Consider the following 21,011-nt stretch of genomic DNA (forward strand, 5'->3'; position numbering starts at 1 on the left):
ATTGCAAGGAAAATCCAAGGAAAATATTGTGCAAAACCATACTTATCGTATCAACTTCGACATCACCTGTTACATGGGTGTTGTATAATAATGAAAACGTAATATTGACAGTTGGTAGAAGGAAGCGCAAAACCAAACGCTTAGGTGAGGAATTCTGGAAGGAAGCTTATATAGTTGAAGTGAGAACAGTGTGGAGAGAGGAGTAAGACGATTGGCGAACGGTGTGACAAAATAGTGAAAAATCAAAGTGTTTAACCCGTATTAATTAGCAGGTAATATTCTCTAAGTACTTTGTTGTTAATTGTTCTATGTAATGTCATGATTGTGATGGTTACAGATGTTTAATGATAATAATTCTTTGTATGTTTAGCCACCACTGCTTTATGCTCAGGGGCATATATTTTTCTAAGGTAAAATTGTTACAATTATTATTAACGATTGCTCATCATTTATTACATGTTAAAATATGTATATATTGTCGTGACTGCCCATATATTGCAATAACAACTCCTTTGTTTCACATTTAACTTGTTTGATCATGATTACGTTGTTCGAAAAACAAATAATAAAGCATTTCTTGTGCTCACTTTATGTCATACGCATATAAGAGCCTTGCTGAATTTACTAACATTTTCGCCCGCGAGGAATGAATCTGTAAAAAGAATAATAAAGCAACTAAAAAAAGGATTGCTATAACAGATCTTCCGAAATCTCAACGCATAGCTGGATTGCCTCCCGTATGGGTACCTTCCGGCCCTGCCGGTTAATTAACACCAAACTTCTTCAGTTTTACTTAGAAGTGTGTATGTCTAATTCGAGTGAGGTGATATTTAGTGAGACATTAAATGAGTTGGGTGTTAATTATTATTAGCAAACGATCTTAATGTATGCCTTTTGTTACCGGTTGTCTTTGTATTTATGTTTGGGTAGTTAGAGCAACGATCGTGGGTTTCTCTGCCATGCTCTTTCCCCACAGTAGCTCTAGGTGAGCCTGACACTATCATTTTATGTCAAATGGTTGTTAATGTTTCTGTTGTTCTTTCTATTTGTCACATGTTTAATTTGAAGACTGTTGTACGTAAATAATAAAGTTAGGTGTATTTACTCACTCTGCTTTTGTTTTATAAAATTAAACCATACTTCCCCTCTTTAAAGTTAGTAGCCAGCGCCTTCCGGTCAATTAAAAAATAGATACATACAACGTAGCTATTCCTTATGACGATCATATATTTTGGCCACAATTACGTTTTTTTTTCGATCGAATCCGGGGTTGTTATACTACAATATGGATGTTCCTTACAAGAAGATATCTAGATATCTGCAACTTGTGCAAATTCTTCACAACCATCGGCAGCTGATGTTATGCGTTCCGAAAATGATGGCAACAATGCTTCAAGGGTTATTATTAACGAAAAGGAAGTTAAATGCGATAAAACAAAAAACGAAATGTCTATTAGTATAAAATGTAAATGTTAATGTTAATAAGTAAATAAATTAAATTTGATTTATTATAGGTTTATTATTTTTTCATATGTGCGGATAAAAGTCCGATTATAAGGTGATCGTGGATAAAAACATTTTAATCTTTTGACTATATACATTTTTTTTCATTTTAAGGGCATATATTTTTATTTTTTACTCCGAAATAAAACCTCAAAGGATTCTATCAAGTGCAGTAGGTAGTAGGTAATATAATTCAATCACATGTTACCGACAACAATTTAAGGAAGCCTCTTTTGAGAGTATATCGCTGGATCAAGAACAGATTAGATAAAGGATTGCGTTCTTTTGAAGTAAGGCACTTCTCGAATGTGCTGTTTGGCAATATTCCTCAGTCAACTTGGCTAGAGAAATAGTCGTTTTTTAATAACACTATATCTTATACTGAGGCGCATTTTAAAGGATTTGAACTTAATAAAAAATTGAGGGAAATAATTCATAAGACAAAAACGTTTACCTACTAAAAACATTTGCCTTTTTAAATTAAATAAAAATTGTCAGCGAACAGCCTGAAATCCATAATTACTACTGCTAGACATGTTGATCGATTCAACAGCGAAATTAAATTTCAAAATTTAATTTGCAGCACATCGTGTAAATAATACAATTAAATAAACTTCGGGTTGGTTTGCATTCATTTCTTTAAAACGGATCTGCAATGTGAAATTTCGTTTTATATGCAAATCCAATTTTGTATCCTTTTCTCTTAACCCTGGACATACAGACTGCACACGATTTTTAATTAAGTTGGCTAGGAACTGCATACACTTTTTGTTCTTTTATAAACGGTGGCGCAGATAAAACATTAAGCTCGCGCTTAACATTGTAAGGCTTTGTAACGGAAGTACGTCGCAACAGTGTATCGTATGCGATAAATTTTTCATTACCCCTATGCATTATTTCATATAAAAACTAGTAAAAACAGGTTGTTAAGTAAACAAAAATAATATAGAATACCAGAGCCATAAATATAATTAGTTAAAGTAGGCGCCTTAGCAGTGGTGTAGAACATGAGGCCATATCAAGTTAAAAATGTTTGATAGTGAGTTTAGTTCATTAAATACAGAGTCATTCAGAATATATCCAAATTTTTCTATGAACTATACCGAAATTTTGCTTCGTTTTCTTACTTCTACTTCAACCCTCTAATTTAATAGTACCCCGCGGTTTTTTCATTTTTAATTACTCTTTAAACAAGTCATGTCATGAAAATCCTTAAATGTCTTACTCCTTCCTTTTTTGCGGAAAATGCGAATTAAATGTATACGGAAGGGTAAGCGCGACGAAAATCGAAAAATTGGCTGAAGGAAATTTTATCTACTTTTTTTTATGAAGTAATGTCTATACCTATCTTTACTCAAAAAAAAACTAGAGGCAAAAAAGTAAAAAAAATCGAATTTTTTGCTTTTTTCAAATTTTTTGCATAAAATTTTTCTTTTAAATTTTTTAAATAAGCCATTTCGATGGGAAATTCAATCCTTTAAATAATTTTTCCTATGAACTATAGCGAAATTTTGCTTCGGTTTCGAGCTACAATTAAAAAAACTGAAAGGGGTGCATTTTCACCCCTATCTGCAATTTCCACCCTCTAATTTAATAGCACTCCGCGGTTTTTTTCATCTAAAATGACCCTTTGAAGCAGCCAAGAGAACTGAGACGTTTTTTAACAGAAAAATTTTAACCTTTATTAATTTATTTTGTTTGATCTTTGATTTAGTCGCATCAAAGAGCAAATTCTAGACGATGCCTTTTCGTTTCACAAATAAAAAAAATAATCGGATCATTTTGGGGGGCGATCGCCCCCATCGCCCCCTTGGATCCGCGCCACTACAATAGTACATATTTTCCAATTTTACTTTACTGTGAAACGAATACTCGTTCGTGTCGCTAAATGCATCGTCCCACAGAACAATGAAATTAACTTCTCTGTTGCCATTATCAATTACGGGCAGCCGAGTTTTTGGGGACATTCATGTAATTAAACTTCTCTTTCTGCTAAATTTGTGGCTATGTTGAATATTTTTTACGATTCAGAATTACTTACATCCAAGATACACCCCTTAAAATGTCCCGTAAAGTGATATAGAGCATGAGGGACAGAATAATTGAAATTTTTAAACGTACATTAGAATCCAACACGCACTGGCAAAATCTGGTCTTCGATATAGCATCCGGGTATTGGGTACGATTTATCTATCGAACTATTTTTCGAAATTTTTTGAAATCTAAATGGTAGTAGTAATATGCTTTTGCGATACCAGTGCGTTCCTTTGGGATTATATTATATTATCAATCAGCCTATAAAGGACACAGAAGGTAAAACAATTATCTTCTGTGTAAAGGACATATCAGATTTCCTTCTGTAACACACATATCCAATCCCATTCATCTATAAGTTATGGCACTTACACAAATTTATTGGATTATTTACCTTTCTGGCTTAGTTAAAGCAAATATTTGGCGGAACAGAATTAAATCTGCTTATACAATACATTTGCCGCCAGCGTAGGTCTCTTTCTGCAGTTTGTAAACCGCTAATTAGCCGTAACCGAGTACGTCGAGCATTTAATAATGAAACCCTACATACGCGTTTTTGCCTCTAATGACAGGAATTTTAAGAGAAAACAGCCCTTCTAGTTTTTAAGTGCTTGTTAAGAGAAGAGGATAAATTCCTGGTAATCTGGCAGGATAATTCGACATCGCAAGGGCGGGCACGTGTTTTCGTTTAAAGGATATTTTTAACTTTAATAGACAATTCATGAAATTGTGATCTTTTTTATTTTCCTCTTTTAAGTTAATGGGTGCAAGCAAGTACATTACAATAAAATAAAAAAACACGCATTTTAATACTTAATCCAAAAATTATAAATAATATCGTTTTAACGAATGATATTGCAGGAAACAACTACTCTGCTGACTACAATTTTCTCCAGCATTAAATGACGCATGCAATGTCTAGTAAACAGTCAAAGTCACATAGAAAAAATGTTTTCTAGAGTAAATAATACGTTTATTTTCACAAATTTGTATTAAAATATCACAATCTTGAATTAAACAATTTTTCTTCCAGCTGAATTAATTTATATAATTCGTTTTGTTTAGTTCGATAGTAAGCTTATACAGGGTGTCTACTATAAGAGGGCCACTCCTATGTATCTCGCTTAAGATACGACGCACGTCAAAAATCTTTATTATGGTTTTTGTTGCATTCTTTGAGGCTTTATGCTCGTAAAAACAAATTTGAGATTCATGGCCAACTTTATGAGTAACCATAAAAAAACCGGAAAAGTACCGAAAGTTTAGGGTCGTCTAACTTTTTTATTTTAAAAGATAGAGAAAACTTGTTATTATACTAAGTACATGTCGCCTTTGTCTTTTATATTTATTACATTTTTTATAATTTTGATATAAAAGAATATAAACATTTTCGTGTTGCTTATGTGTTAATGTAGAAACTTGTTTTAAACATAATAACTATAAAAAAATTAATAAATATAATGTACTTCTCTTACAGTAGCAAATACAGATTTTCTTATTACGTTATTATAGTATTGGTTTTTGCATTAGAGACAATTAAGCCTTTAACATTGTTCTTTCGCAGACAAAATAGCAATTATTTTCTGGTCATGGCCTACTTCGATGACAATTGTTTTTTGTCCGTGTAGGGGGCGCAGCAATTTACATATGATAATTAAAAAATCTGTTTATACCAGGTGAAAGATATCAGTTTTCCCATGAAATTTTATTAAAATAAGTTTTCTCTATCTCTTAAAATAAAAAGTTAGACGACTCTAAACTTTCGGTACTTTTCCCGTTTTTTTAATGATTACTCACAAAGTTGGCCATGAATCTCAAATTTGTTTTTACAAGCATAAAGGCCTCAAAAAATGCAAGCAAAAACATATAAAGATTTTTGATGTGGGTCGTATATTAAGCGAGATACATAGGAGTGGTCCTCTTATAGTAGACAGTCTGTATATAAGCAAATAAATCATATATTTGTGTATACAGTACCCGCCTAAAGTATGGAATAAATTCAGTAAAAACGAAGCAAATTTTTTTTGGGAAAAATCCTCGAACAGGTCGATTTTTAATTTAAAAAATACATATTTTAGCATAAAAGGCGATTTTCAACCGTCATTTGTTTTCTAGTAATGACGTCATTGACATTTTTTTTAAATGACAACCCCCTATTTTTTTTTATTCTGAAAGATCGTTTCATTATCAATCCGACAGTATTTAAATGTTGCCATTTTACATAGGAAAGTTTTCGAGTAAATGACGATTGAATGTTAGAAAACGTAAATTTTATTCATTAAAAAAATAACAATTCCTATGTCAAGCAAATACAATTCATTAAGTTTTCTACCTAAATTAAGTGTTCGAATTGCCACCCACCGACTTCTTGACAATACGCAAGTCTGTGTAGAAATTCTTCTTGCACATTATGAATTATTTCTGGGGTAACTCTGTGTATTTCATCTATAATACAATTTTGGAGTTCTTCTAAATTATGTGGTCTATTAACGTACACTTTGGACTTTAAGTAGCCCCATAAGAAATAGTCCAGGGGTGTAAGATCTGGGGATCTCGCGGGCCATTCTATCGGTCCTCGTCTGCCGATCCACCTCCTAGGAAAACAATTGTCCAGAAAATCTCGAACAGGGCGCGCATAGTGCGGAGGTGCACCGTCTTGCTGAAACCATATGGTGTCATCAGGAATATCAGGGTCATTATCGTTAGGAAAAATTACTGCAAGCGCTGGAACAAGGTCATTTTGTAAAAACTCTAAATATCTTTCTCCTGTAAGGGTTCCTTCAAAGAAGAAAGGTCGTACTATTCTGTTGTCAACTATTCCAGCCCACACATTTAATTTCTGTGGGTGTTGGGTATGTGTCTCTGCCATCCAATGAGGATTTTCCCGACTCCAATACCTGCAAGTTTGACGGTTCACTGTACCATTGAGACAAAACGTGGCCTCGTCTGAAAAAAGTATTTGCCGGCGTAAATCTCTATTTTACTTGACATAAATCCATCATAATTTTACAAAAGTGTAAGCGGCGGTCGGGATCGTCTTCATTGAGTTCCTGCACAATCGACCTGTTCGAGAATTTTTCCCAAAAAAAATTTGTTTCGTTTTTACTGAATTTATTCCATACTTTAGGCGCGTACTGTATACAAAGCTTATTATAATCTTGACCCAAATAAATTATTTTAATAATTTTAATAAACTAGTTTGAACTGAGGTGAATTCTACGATTACAAACAAAAAAATGAAAGAAAACTAATATGACTAAAACAGTTAAATTTATAAAATTACCGTATAAAACATCCGGTCGTTGAATAAAGGTGATATTTTTGCAGAACCACATTAAATGTGCTTTTTATAATCACCGTTTACACGTGAATATTATAACTAATGGTAATTGGGTACTAAGTCAAATTTAAGTACTCTATGGTGTTATATTGACCAGGTTCCGATCCTGGTTATTGAACTGCAGTGTACCAGGGTTGACGTGCGATCTCATACCTTGATGGGTCCGCAGATGTCCTAAAGTGAAGTCCGTCTTAGGTCTGAAGAATTGGCCTGAATTTTGCCCACCTTTCGATTGTAATCGCCTGAAACGGATGATGGACTCGTAGTCTGACATAAAATGTAGTTCCATTTGCGTTTTCCTAGTTCGAATTTTGTATTTTTCAGTTAAGTGCTGCGGTTCTGGTGTTTTGAACAACATATTCGAAAATGTTATCCGATTGAAAAGTTGAGCGAAAATTTGAAATCCGCTCGATACTTGGAATACGACAATATTTCTAGATTATTACAAAATAAAGATGAGTATACAACAAAAAACAAACATTTTGAACTTGTCAAACGAAAATTAAGTGATTCTGACAGTTCGTCCGAAACTAGACGATTGCGACGCTTTCCTCAACTCATTTCCCAACTAACTTTACTAAACTGAGAAGTAATAAAACTCACACGAATCCGTTATTTTTACTCGTCGATATGCGGTAATCGACAAGAATGTGGACCCATTTCCAAACGGGATTCCCGCCGCCCCTGGCCGCGGCGACAGGTGTGCCTAAAGAGAGCAGTGATTGGCCGCACATGGTGCCCGAGAAGGCCTCTCGGAGCAGCTGCGAGCGCCGACCGGCGATCAGGTATGCCAGATTTCCGCGCGGAGGCTCCGTGGGCCTCTGGTCCAGCGGCGACCGGCCGCATACTTGGTGCCTCGGAGAGCACCTGGCGCTCCGCCGGGTAATTTGTTTATGGGTCGGCCCAGAAAGAGGGCTTTATGTGGCCGGTACGCTCGTCAGCGCGTATAAAAAGGATAATTTACCGCTGATTGGTCATTTTTTAATCATTTCATTTGCAACAATGTTGAGTTACTTTTGATTTATTCCACTGTATGCTAAGTTTGTTTTAGATTAAAAAGAAAACAGTCGCACGAAAACATAAGACATATGTATTTTCTCTTTAAAATATACCGTAAACCGGGGTGACATTGGACAATTTTGAGGTAAACACATCAATATTTTTGTTAATAATAGTTTTTCTTATTTCTTTTCTTTTTGTGCATTGCAATTGATACATAACGAATACATAGACATCATGAAATTTTACAATTGATGATGCTGAAATGTATATTTTTTTGGATTTTTGTTGTCCCAACTCGCCCCGCACTTCGGGGCGAGTTTGGATAGCTGTTTAAACGCCATATATTTTGAAGTCAACATGACTAAAGAGTAAGATAGGACAATAATTTAGTTTTTAAAAAATAAATTATGTCAGAATGTATATAGAAAAAAAAACAGTTGTTTATATGTTAAAATATTTATTTTCATCATAACATAAGCATATGAAGACAACATGACACTGTGTTTGCCTAAATAAATATAAAAAAAATAAATATGTTCTATAAAAAACTATAAAACTTTAGGGTTTATCCTAACATCACCTTAAGGCAGTTAAAAACAGATTATTAAATCTGAAGTGTTCCCTTCTTAGTTCCTTAGGATTCTCTAATTTTTATACAATTCGTTCCATATCAACTGTAGCGATATTAAGATATGTAGTAAGCTACAGGATAAATAAATGTGTCATTTTTTGTATCTATAGGTCTCAAAATCTGCTTTAATTTTTACATTTGTATTTTGAGAGGTGAGATGTGCATTCTAAAACTTTGGCAACAAATTTTAAATGATTGCTCTTATTACCCACGACGAATTTCCCATATCCTGGACCTGTTGAATTTCTTCATCCATATATTTTAGTTGGTAATTCGCATAGGGCCTGGTTCCTAACGTTTTTTATATGTTTGCACCATGGCCAATCTCACCCCTAAAAAAATGTCGTTGACAATTTTATTTAATTATACAAAAACCATAAAAGATAAAATTTTGAAACTTGCACAACCTAATAGCAGGATCTATAGGTTATATTATTTTTATACAATTTATACTTCAGTCATTAGTACTACATAACTGCAGTATAAAGTTTATCGGTTCTTAAAAGTATAAACATTTCTTACCTGTTAGACAATACTCAAAATCAATCGTCGCAAAAAATTTAAAGTAAAGACAAACACCCACGTTAACTTCACATGCCTTATTAAACATGTGGTCAGCGGCGCAACCGATATATCCCCTCCCACAACCCGAATTAGTTTTTTTTTAAGTGGGAACTACAAAATGGCCAATCCCACCCTGATGTCCAATGTAACCCCGGTTTACGGTAATACAAGTCAATCTCCGTTATGCCAAAATGAAGTAAATATGCGGATTTGTGTTGAGTAAATTGTAATTTTAAAATCTGACTTACCTCACATTGCAAGGAACCACCTTTTGAGAACTGATGATTTTCATAGTAATTCAGTTCGATGTACCCACCATTTACTTGCACACAAGCTTCAGCGGGACGTATCTAATTCGCTCGCATGCGTTGCAACATTGCCACGTCCTCTCGAATCGTATTACAAGATTCGGCAATACGATGTCGCAGTTGGTCGGTGTCACGAAGTTCCGTGGAATACACAACACTTCGCATATCCCCACAAAAAGAAGAACGACGATTTTTTTTTTAAATTCAAAGAAAAATAGTACTAACTAAACTATAGACGTTACTATTTCATTTTATAATAATTACCTATCTTAACAATTTAATAAATATTAACATTTTTCAGTCATTTTTGAACAAATTAAATTTGAAAAATTAAATTCTCAGTAAATGCATATAGTCCAAACGGTATCTGTTTCAAAAAGCCATATTTGGGTTAATCGTATATCCACGGAGATTTTTGGCTTTTTGGATTTCGAATATCACTAGAAATGAAAATTTTTCTATGCGCATAAAAAAACGTGGGCTTAACTTTTGGAGGCAAAATATGTCAAAAAAATTCGAAAAAGGTCATATTTTTCTCCCTATTTAATTATGTATCTTTTCAACAGTTGATTTTAGACGAAAATGGAACAGGAAAAAAATGTTTGAAATTAAATTTTTTACAAAACATGACTAGTTACAAATCGAATGAATCACGATTTTATGGTAAAAATCGAAAAAATCGCGAAAATGGGGTTAAAAAAACAATACTTCTTAGGGATTTTTTTTGGAGTATTTAAATTGGGTATAGGACCTTTATACTTGGCTCAAGAAAACTTCATGTTATGTAGAATTATCACACCAAATTTCATCAAAATCGGTTCTATGGATTTTGCATAATAATTTTGCAATCTAGATTTTGAAAAAAAATTTGCAAATATTCAAAATTTTGCACAGCAAAAACCATGGCCCTTAGATCCTTGAAAATTTAATCACATATAGAAGAGCTCTCAAGCTTTCAAACTTTTTTTGAAAAATTCGAATCCGTCAATTAGGAGAGCTATCAAGTATCTAAGGGCCTTGGTTTTTGCTGTGCAAAATTTTGAAAATTTTCAATTTTTTTTTCAAAATCTGGATTGCAAAATTATTATGCAAAATCTATAGAACCGATTTTGATGAAATTTGGTGTGATAATTCTACATAACATGAAGTTTTCTTGAGCCAAGTATAAAGATCCTATACCCAATTTAAATACCCCAAAAAAATTCCCTAAAAATTATTGTTCCATTTTTGTACTCCATTTTTGCGATTTTTTTCATTTTTACCATAATAATCATGATTCTTTCGATTTGTAACTGGTCATGTTTTGTAAAAAATTTAATTACAACTTTTCCATTTTCGCCTAAAATCAACTCTTGAAAAGATACATAATTAAATAGGAAGAAAAATATGACATTTTTCGAATTTCTTTTAACATATTGTGCCGCCAAAAGTCAAACCCACGGTTTTTTTTATGCGCATAGAAAAATTTTCATTTCTAGTGATATTTGAAAGCCAAAAAACAACTAATGATCGAAATTCTACACGCCTTTGAGCTTGGGAAAAATCAATTGTAAATAGCATCTTCTTAGATAACAAATTCCGCCAACGCCAAACTAATGAATCTTTCGGGCTGAAAGTTTTACCACTTATTAAGAATGCAAAAAACCTCAAAAATCCTGAATTATAAGTGTCTGCGATGAAAATTGCATTAATTATTAGCAATTGAAGAAAACGGCCATTTTCGACCATTTTTGAGCTCATAAACACATCGGAATTTAATAGGACTTGTCTTGAGCTCTTGCGCATAAACAAATGATCGGAATTTGATCGGACTTGTCTTATTTTACAGATTTATTTAATACGTACCTTTTTTGTATAAACCTTTTTTCTCTATGAATAACAGTTTTTTTACCCGAGTCAAAAAACCACTTTTCCATAACTTTGACCATTGTTTTAAACAAAGTTTCCCAACCGGGCTCGAGTTGGTTTTTTGATATTTTGTTTATATTATAATACGTTTCTGAACAATATTCCGCAAAAAAACTTCTAATAGTATTTTTTTCCCGAAAAAGAGCTATAATGACGCCTTATTTGCATAAATACGATTTTCAAAAAAAATTATTTTAAATAGATTAATAATTTTTATTTTTATTTTCTTAAGAGTTTGCGTGTTTTTCACATTTATTTCAGAAAGGGTTTATTGCAATTCAGCATAGCGAATTTTATTTAAAAAAAGTCCATTAGATTACAGATTTAGATTCAGAGAAAGTGGCATTTACAATTCAGGATAATCAGTTTTAATTTAGAGTAACACCCTGTAGAAGTTCCCTGTAGTCAAATTTAGGAGCATCCACTATTTCTTCGACAATACCCATATCTATTCACATGTCTAGAAAAAGGGCGTCAACGACGATCAAAGCATGGTTAGCAGGTGACGATTCCGGTATTTTCTCTCCTCTTAACAGTTTCAATATTTCTCGTATACCACCTTGCGTTCAGACAAGGGTTGGAATCCTGGTATTAAGTTCTTTTAGAGCCACTTGAACGTAACGCTGCCTTTGTTAACTGCCTATTTCTAAAAATTCAATAGCAGTAGATTTTGTAAAGAATTAATGCAGCAGTTTGGGAGAATGTATCATATTACTCGCTCAGTTTGAAATTTTATTTCACAATGATAATTTAATCTTAAATTTGTTCTGAACGAAGCAGAATTTGCAACTCAGTTTAATAATAGGGTGATTAATAATACTATTTAGAGAGGTAGTTTTGATGGAGTTGTTCCGGATCAATCTGAACACTGTATAGGAATTAAAAGACTGTTTCTTACAAATAATTTAATTTTTTTAATACCAAATGCTTATACAACTCAAATTAACAGAGGAAATAGCATTCCAATAGCATAAAGTAACTGTTTAACAGCAAGGGTAGATTTTTTATTGTTATTTATTCGTATGCAGAGTGTTACATAGCTACTTTTCAGTTTCATTTGAATGAGCATGAACTTTAATCGTACAAGCAACATTTCCTGAAATTTTTATTCTTATTGTTAGAGCAGAAATTTATTTTATTTCAAATTTACTTCAGTTTTGAGGATTTTATCTGCAACCTTTGCACCACTTGGGAGCCGAATTTGACTAAAACCAAATAAAAAATGGATAACTGTTAATGGCAACGATGTTTTACGTTGAACGACTAATACCTACCGACTTCAATAAAAATATTATAAAATTTAAAAGCACCGAAACAAACGGAAGCCGCGCTCAAATATTCATGTACTTTTAACGGAGTTTCAGGACATTGCCGGGAACATTTATAATTAAAACGCGAGTCAAACAACGCCCCGTCAGAAGTCCTGTATTCTGTTTAAGCCCAATTAACAACGACGTCAGTCTGAGAGTGGATCTATGTTCGATGTTGCGTTTATTTTAATAAAATACAGGGAATAACGCCACTGTTGTGTTTCCGACATTATAAGCGTTTCAGTACGCATCAGAAATTTATACTCGGGCGTAAATATGTCAAGAGGTTCAGCGACAGTAGTGATACTGCCGCTTGATAGATGGAATATTTGATTAGGGTTCAATTAGACCTAGGGACAGAATGATAAAACAATAGTTGAATTCAAAACCTGAGAACCTCTCTTACAACTAAAAGGTTACCCAAAGTATTTATTATATTTTGAAATGCAATAGATGACGATACATTTTAAAAGTTCATAATACCGTTTAAATCTGATGGAACGAATTTTGGACATCCAAATGTTCGACAACTTGAACACACATTCCTGGTACGTTGAATATTTAGTTAAAGGTAGTGAAATGTTTATGGCATATTTCTGTAAATCAAAGATTTCGCATTGGGATTGGGAAAGTCCAAAGAGGTGAGATCACATGATCTTGGTCGCCGGTTGACAATAGTATTTCTCAAAATATCCCGTCCAGGAAACTCTTGTTACAATAAAGCAATTATTTGGCTAGGTATATGACATGTAGCACCATATTGTTGCTGAAGGTATTATACCTCTGTAATACTCTTAATTATCTAAATATGACCTCCGTTTTGCTGTAAATTGAGCCGTTTCAGAAATAGAGAGGAAAAACAGAACGTGCGCACTATAAGGGAAGAGCTACTTCCGCAGGAGGAATTATATTTTCTGAATTTTCTTATAGATTTGGGCAAAGCAAATCCATAAGCCATTCGTGGCTGCTGTTGTCAATATAAGAACGAACTGGGATGTTGTGCGCACGTCATGACAATTAGTTGGTATTTAGGACATGGGCAATACCAAGAAATAATAAGACTACTTGCCGAATATTTATCACTAATGGTAGTTTAGTAAGAGTATTCTTATGAAGATAACTAATAAAAAAATACGAGGTATCCATTAGAGCGCTATTAAATGATATTAAACGTCTTAAACTTTGGAGTATCCTGGGTCGTAATCATCTATGGTAAAAATACTTTTTAGAAATATATGAAATATTCATGATGAGTATAGCCAAACTAAGGTCAGATTCAGATTTGCGGACCAAAATACATGGAAATATCATGGTTTAGTCCGTTACTCATGACTTTTTTCATTTGTGGGTCACTTGAATTTGAACTAACTTCAGAGCAGCTTTGAAGGATCATCGGGTGCTTCATTGAGGGGGGGGGATAAGGTCCCCAGACATCACATCTGTATCAATGAAGGTCAAACACATTAATTGAAATGATACAATTTTTTTGACCCTGGATTCTGGAAGATTCGAACCGACTTCTGAAGGTCTTTTGCAGGTCATCTAGAGGTCAAATCCTTTTGATCATTCGGCAGATATCTTAGCTAGGAATGGGTCTCGAACCAGCTGACCTCCATGTTTTTGTGATCGCTGATCACGATTTCGGTGTCCATATGACCCCGTCACGTCTAGATCAAGGTCAAATGAAGGTCAAACACATTAACTCGAATGATACAATTTTTTATGTCCCCGGATTCTGAAAGAAAGTGCTAGCCCAAACAACTTCGTACACTTTTCAAACTTGGACGTTGTGGACCCAAAGGCTTATAAGTCTTTGGCACCCTTCTTTGTTCTTAGATCCTAATCGTACATTGCCGTCCACAATTAGCTGTCACAGAAGCAAAGCTGTTAACCTGTCGGTTTGGAAATCTTTCTTTGTGTACTCTTACAGATTGGCAGCTATTTTTTTTTAATATTTATGTAAAATTCTGTCTATGTTTAAGGAGGTATATCGGGTTTACTCAAATGCACAGATGTACTTGAAATTTATATAGCGTATTAGCCAGTGCTTCCTCTGTGCGTCATATTTTTTTGAAATTTGTTTTGAATCTAGATTTTGAGATATTGTTGTTGAAAGTTATTCATTCTAACATAGGTTTATATGGCGAAGATGGACGGTGCGGCTCTTTTTTTGCCCATAACTGAGAAAAAAATGTAGAAATTGTGAAACAAAACTTTTCCAAATATAGTACACAGTATTATCTTATTTTTGATGGAAAACTAATGTAAATTTTGAACATAGTACAGCTGTATCAATTAGAAACAGAAACCAATAATTGCATTTCTGTCTGACTTGAGGATTAATGTGGCAACGTCGCAATCAACTGACAGCAAGGAGGGAATACATTTGAAAGACTTGATAAAAACGAAATTGATTTCAAACATATACATTTTTCCTAAATCCCATGTACATTGTTATCAACAATAAATTATCCACAACAGATGATTTTTTGTAATGTTTTTAAAAAACTAGATTAATTAAAAAAGACTAGGAAGCTGTGATATATTTATTGGAATAAAAAATACAGTTGATAAATCCTTTTAATATATTTAATGGTTTATAAAAACATCGTAATCATTACCCAGCAATATTTAGGGTTACATAAAGTTTTCTTTACTTGATTAATATAATTAGTAATACTTGAGATAAAAGCATTTGTACGGAATAACAAAGGAACATAAATATTTCTCAGCAAACTTTATATCTAAAAAATTAGTTATAGTTGCAAAACTTTTGTAACATTACTAAAATAGAGATTAAAAACACGAACAGTGAGTAATAATGTAATTTCTATCACAGAACCTTCAAAATTGCATCCAACATTTTCTTTGACTTGGACGAGAGATGGGCGCGAGTGTCATTTCATTTCTTTAGAACTAAATTAACATAATTCTCGTTGTTTTACCAGTTCACATGATTTACGGATTTTAAATAAAGGATACAAATCTTCGCGAGGATAATACGATATATTTGCTATATATAATAATTATATTGTACATAGTTTACACACAATACATTTTTGAACGCGTACGCATCTTTACCCGAATTTGACGCGCAATATCTCCGATGTCCGAGGTCTGTAGGTTCGCAGTGTGTACAACTGCTAGTCAATTATTAGCGCTGTTGCCACATCTACATAGTCTTTATGCGTTCATTAAATATAATTTAAAACTACTTAAATATGATATTTTTATGTTGTTAATTAGTCAGTATGTATGCTATGTGCATATGAGTAGATTTCTTTGCTATATAGGTAATGTTTATCGCAAATAATTTCAATAGAAATTAATTTTTTCAAATTGGCAGCGGGTTTTAGTCCCATAAGAAAAGCATAGTACCCCCCTGCGCTTCTCACTTCCCTCGGACCCCGATATACCTCCTTAAGTGGGCTTTAAGTAACCTTTCGGTGGTTGTTTCAGAATTGTTTCCTGATGCAATAACTTAATTTGATGAGAATTTAAGAGCAACTCTAGAATTAATTTGATTACTACATGCACAGCAAAGCAATTGCTATGAACTAATTGTAAGTGGTGCAAACAAACACGAGAATATCGTATGCATTCAGCGTCTGGGTGGTGCGTCCATTGAAAATTCGGCCTCTGTTCCGGCATTTCCGACACAATAACACCTTCGCGGCGCTAACCAAAACAACTTAACCATACAAATACCCTCTTTCATAATAATCGACGCTCATTCCCATTAACCGAGAGCCCATAGGAAACAAAAGCAAATCAGTCGAGTTACTGCGAACAATAAAACGAGCATAATGCATAAACGCATAAAACACCTTGTGTGGCACTTCCGACTTCTCGATGCAAAATCGATAAGCGGGCCGTGCGCACGCGTCGCCACCCCCTCGCCGGTCATCAAAACTTCCTTCCACCGACGCTGCTCTCGACGTCGCCGGCCAGCAGCGACGCTTAATGAAAACCCCGAGTACGCGGGAGAGCATAGTACTATGTGCCGGTATTTTTTACTCTCGCTGAGTTGAGTCGGTGGCGCGGCGAGGCGGTGTGGAATTAAAAATAAGTTCTCTGGACTCTGACATGTAAATGAGGTGCCGGGAAACGAGGATTTTCGGGATGACGGTAAGTTTCGTTGACTCGTGTGTTTGTTTAGTTTGTTGTTTGTGGCCGTCCCCCCCCCATGTCCCTCGCAGAGATGTGATGTGTATTGGCATTTGTTTGTTTTTTCGGCGGCGTTTCGGTCTTTCGGTACTCCTCAGCAACGGGGATAACGTTTTTGAAAACCGCACGGTTTTGACTTTCGGTGAATGATGGAAAGTTTTTCCTCATTTAAACGGGGGTCCCTTTATTTTTTTTATCCATTGTTTACCGGCTATTTTGACACCAGGGTTATTTTTATGAAAATAGTTTTATTCACCCAAATATCCCACACTAAAAAAAGGCAGACAAATAAGAAATACAAAATATACATCATTGTATATCGCGCTTTTCACTAAGTTGTTGACGTTTTGAAAATCTATCTGTTTTGGTGTTCTGATAACGACTTTTCGTTTTAATGTTTGTTTTTTGTTTATTCTTTTGATGCAAGGTTTTATTTCATTGACTTAATTTTTTTTCACAGGTGGCAAAATACCCAGTAAAGAAAAAACAAAACGAAAACTCTGTCTCAAATAAATAACTACATACTATTTTTTCTTTACTATTTTTTTTGTTTAGTAATGTCGACATGGCTGCCTAATATTATTTTCTAAATTTTCTGCAATAGGAAGCCGTAATTCAGTAGTAGAGATAATAATTATGTAATTATTTAATATTATTAATAATTTTTTTACAGGATTTGAAATTTTCACTGCGAAAAGGTTCCTACAATAATCTTTTTTTCTGACTAAAGTAAAAAAAAAACTAAACGTATGAGCACCCATAACTTGAGCACTTTTATTAACATTTTACTCATGTTTTTTAAATTTCATATCTTTCAATTTTATAATCTACGCCTACTAATTTTCTTTAGTCACTAGTGAAATAAAATAACGAAAATAACATTAAACAATTAGTGTTTGTATTAAAATGAACAATTGCATTGTGAAATTGCATTCGACTGCCGAAATTATCACAAAGAGGCTCATTTTCTTTGCGCGACATCATTCTATTAATATTTGCTATTACCCAAGAAAAATAAGGAAAAAATGAGGAATGAATATTTTCCAGAAAGATCTGTTTTCTTTGATTTATTTTTACTTTGAATATTAGAAAATAAAAATTGTTATACAGGGTGTCCCAGAATAACGTGTACAACGGAAGACCACAGATTCCTGTACTCAAAATAGGCAGATTTAGATTTATTTTTTGATTTTTGTTAACTCAAATACGTATTATTCGATTTTGATTATTTTTGGATTGTGGACTTTTGCGTTCAATCTACACATGGTGTTATACAGAGTGTTTTTCAAAACTTACAACTATCCCAAACAAGATCAAACTGAAATTACATCAACCTACAAAATTAGTGACTACATATTAGCACTTTGTTAAGTATTGTAATATGGGTGGCAAGATAATGTAGACATTCAAAAAATATTTTTTTGTACCCAAACCGCTCATTTAATGAAAATTCTATAAGTGACCCAAACACTTCCAAATGGTATCACCTATCAAATAAAAAATAGTTGTTATTATTGCCTGAAAGAGGAAAATGTTATGCACGGATATTATCACCACACATCAATTTTGTAGGAGTTGTGAGTTTTAAAAAACACTCTGTATAACACCAAAATGTGTAGATTGAAACAAAAGTCCACACCCCAAAAATAATCGAAATCGAATAATACGTATTCGAGTTATTTACAAAATTCAAAAAATTTTCACGAACTTTGAGGCCATTTGGTGCGCCTAGAAAAATTTATTGATTTCTTCCCTTAAAAATAAAAATAACCATTTTTTGGCTGTGTATATACCGTGCTTCTGTTTTAAAAAGCAGCCAGTTCGTGACATTTGCTAATATCTTCATTTTCGTAGACTTTCAACGCAGATTTGAGAATTGAATACTGCAGACGAATAGTCGAAGATTTGTATTTTCGTGAGTAAACGTATCACAGATTGCAATATGTTAATGTGGGTAACAATCATTTGACGAACCTTTTACAAAAAATAAGCCAACAAAACTTCTTCCGAGATTGTATGTACTGTACAAGCTTTGCTTTGCTTTGAATAGCAAATATTCCTGTTAAAATTTCTTTAGATTTTCGTTGAAGTAATCCTAAAGATACAGCTTTAGCTTCTGAAAATTACTCCATCACATTGGACACGCGCGTCAACATAAAAATCAGTAAATTTGTTAGTTATTAACTGATAATATCTCTTCAGGTTTTTTTGTAATTGTTGAACAAAACGTTGTGTCATTACATGAGAGTGAAATGCCATTAAAAGCACGTGAGAATTTGCCAAAAATTTCGCTTATGATGGCCTATTTATTGGTTAATATACTATCATTTCTCAATTTATGTTGAAAAGTCATGATATAAGATTTTGCTAGTTTTTAAATGTACAAAAATGCACTTTTAAATGGGCCAATATATACAGGGCGTCTCACCACGAGCTCCATCGATGGATATCTGGGAAACCGCTTGAAGGATATAAAACGAAAACCACTGGGTTTAGGTATAAGGAAACTTTAATAAAGTTCACTCAATTTTAATGCAGAATACGAACATGTTAAAAAAATGGTGGATTCAATTCAAAAATTTCCAGTTTCCCTCATTTTCTGACCTTCATATTCGATCAATTTTTTTTGACCACCTAGAAAATTTTCATGTCAAATCTGATAAATAAGATCTTCCTCTACAAAATGTCCAATTTGCACAAAAAAATAAACTTATGTTTTCGGGAAAACTAAATTTTGCTGACAGTCTACATCTGTCAATTTTGCTTAAAAATGAAAATATCTCGGAGACGGTCAATCCTAAGTATGGAGTGCGCTATATGTTTTCAACTTAATAAATGCTCTTTCCAAAAATGCAATAATATACAGGGGGTTCCATTTAAAATAAGAAAGTTGGTATCGACTTCCGGTATAACCGGAAGTACGATGACCTTGAAAAAATGGTAGGCTCTACGGCCCGTATCACATCACCACAATTTCAAAAAAATCCTTGAGACACCCTGCATAGGGTGTCCCTCAGTAAGAAACGATGAGAAGAAGTTAATGCGAGTATGTTAGTTATTATTTTCTAATATACGATACTTTGGGTTCACCCTGTACATGTTTTGAATCAATTATTGTTGAGACTTGTCGTTACTCCCGTCACATTCCCCACAGCAGCATCCGATGAAACTAAAATATTCAGTTCACCACCTGAAATGTCGTACTGCAAATTTCATCAAAAGCCGCAGATATCTGGCTGCATATAAAACAGATCCAGCTCCATCGATACAATTATCGGATCGGGGCTTCCTAGACAGTCCTCGGTGTAGACTGGGAATGAGCGAATGAACCGTTGGATCAGTGGATTTTAAGTGGTTCGTTTTTAATTGAACGCGGACTAAATACTTTTTACCCGTTTTTCACCCTTACCCTTTATCCTCGGTTTTAAGTTAATAAATGGAGAGTATCGAATGAAATTTGAATAAGGGGATGTTACATTAGACCACGCTGGTGGTAGTCTCATCATTCTTAGTATTTAACCAATGAAACGTAGGAATTAATGCTACAACTATTGATTAAATAATATTGTTGTTACGATTTTCATAAAATATTAGCAAATAAAAATGTTTGTACCAGGGTCGTTTCTCAATTCTTCTTAATATACAGTGTCCACGTTTAGATTGGGAACCATAAATAAAATATGCCCTGTATAATTTACACAAAAACGCTCGGACACGTCAGTTTTTTTTTTTAAATTCATTTGTGCTTCCTTTGACACTATTGTTTCGATTATGACGTCATTATGTAATCTCTGGGATGTCATCATAACATTTTTTTTAATGGGACATACAGTTCATTGAATTTAAAAACATTCCTGAAAATGGGAATATGCAACATAGACAAGGGCGGATCTGTCGAAATATCCCACTTTTTGGATGTAGGAGGGGGCAAGCTAATTTTTGCTGGAATATCTTCAGTGCAACTCACATAATAAAAGTGTAGATCTCTAGATCTGGGCGCGGTCCGGAACATTTTCAAAATTGCAAAAATGTTTAAAACATTAAAAAAATACCTATTTTATCTTGAAAAAAAGTTTTAGAACTGAATTTTACACAATATATTCTAAGTTAAAAATGTTTAAATTTATTACCGATGTTGCAAAATAGTAATAATTGATGAAAAAAAGGCAAAAAAACTAGTTTTTTGGATATTTTTTTTTTAAATGTTTTAATTGCTCCGAGGGATTCTAATTTTGGTAAAAAAA

The 21,011-nt window shown here is 33.5% G+C and overlaps 1 protein-coding gene across 2 annotated transcripts in view; it reads left to right on the top strand.

Annotated features, from left to right (window-relative positions):
• Window positions 1-16,597: 16,597 nt before the first annotated feature.
• LOC108905300 (protein tincar) overlaps window positions 16,598-21,011 on the top strand; it is a 224,274-nt gene continuing 219,860 nt past the window's right edge. For both annotated transcript variants that reach the window (XM_018708107.1, XM_018708108.1), the window contains exon 1: window positions 16,598-16,728. The gene's annotated coding sequence lies outside the window, so the exon portion shown is untranslated. The remainder of the gene's footprint in view (window positions 16,729-21,011) is intronic.

This window comes from Anoplophora glabripennis, unplaced genomic scaffold (genome assembly GCF_000390285.2).
Source record: "Anoplophora glabripennis isolate ALB-LARVAE unplaced genomic scaffold, Agla_2.0 scaffold257, whole genome shotgun sequence".
NCBI classification, from domain to species: Eukaryota; Metazoa; Arthropoda; class Insecta; order Coleoptera; family Cerambycidae; genus Anoplophora; species Anoplophora glabripennis.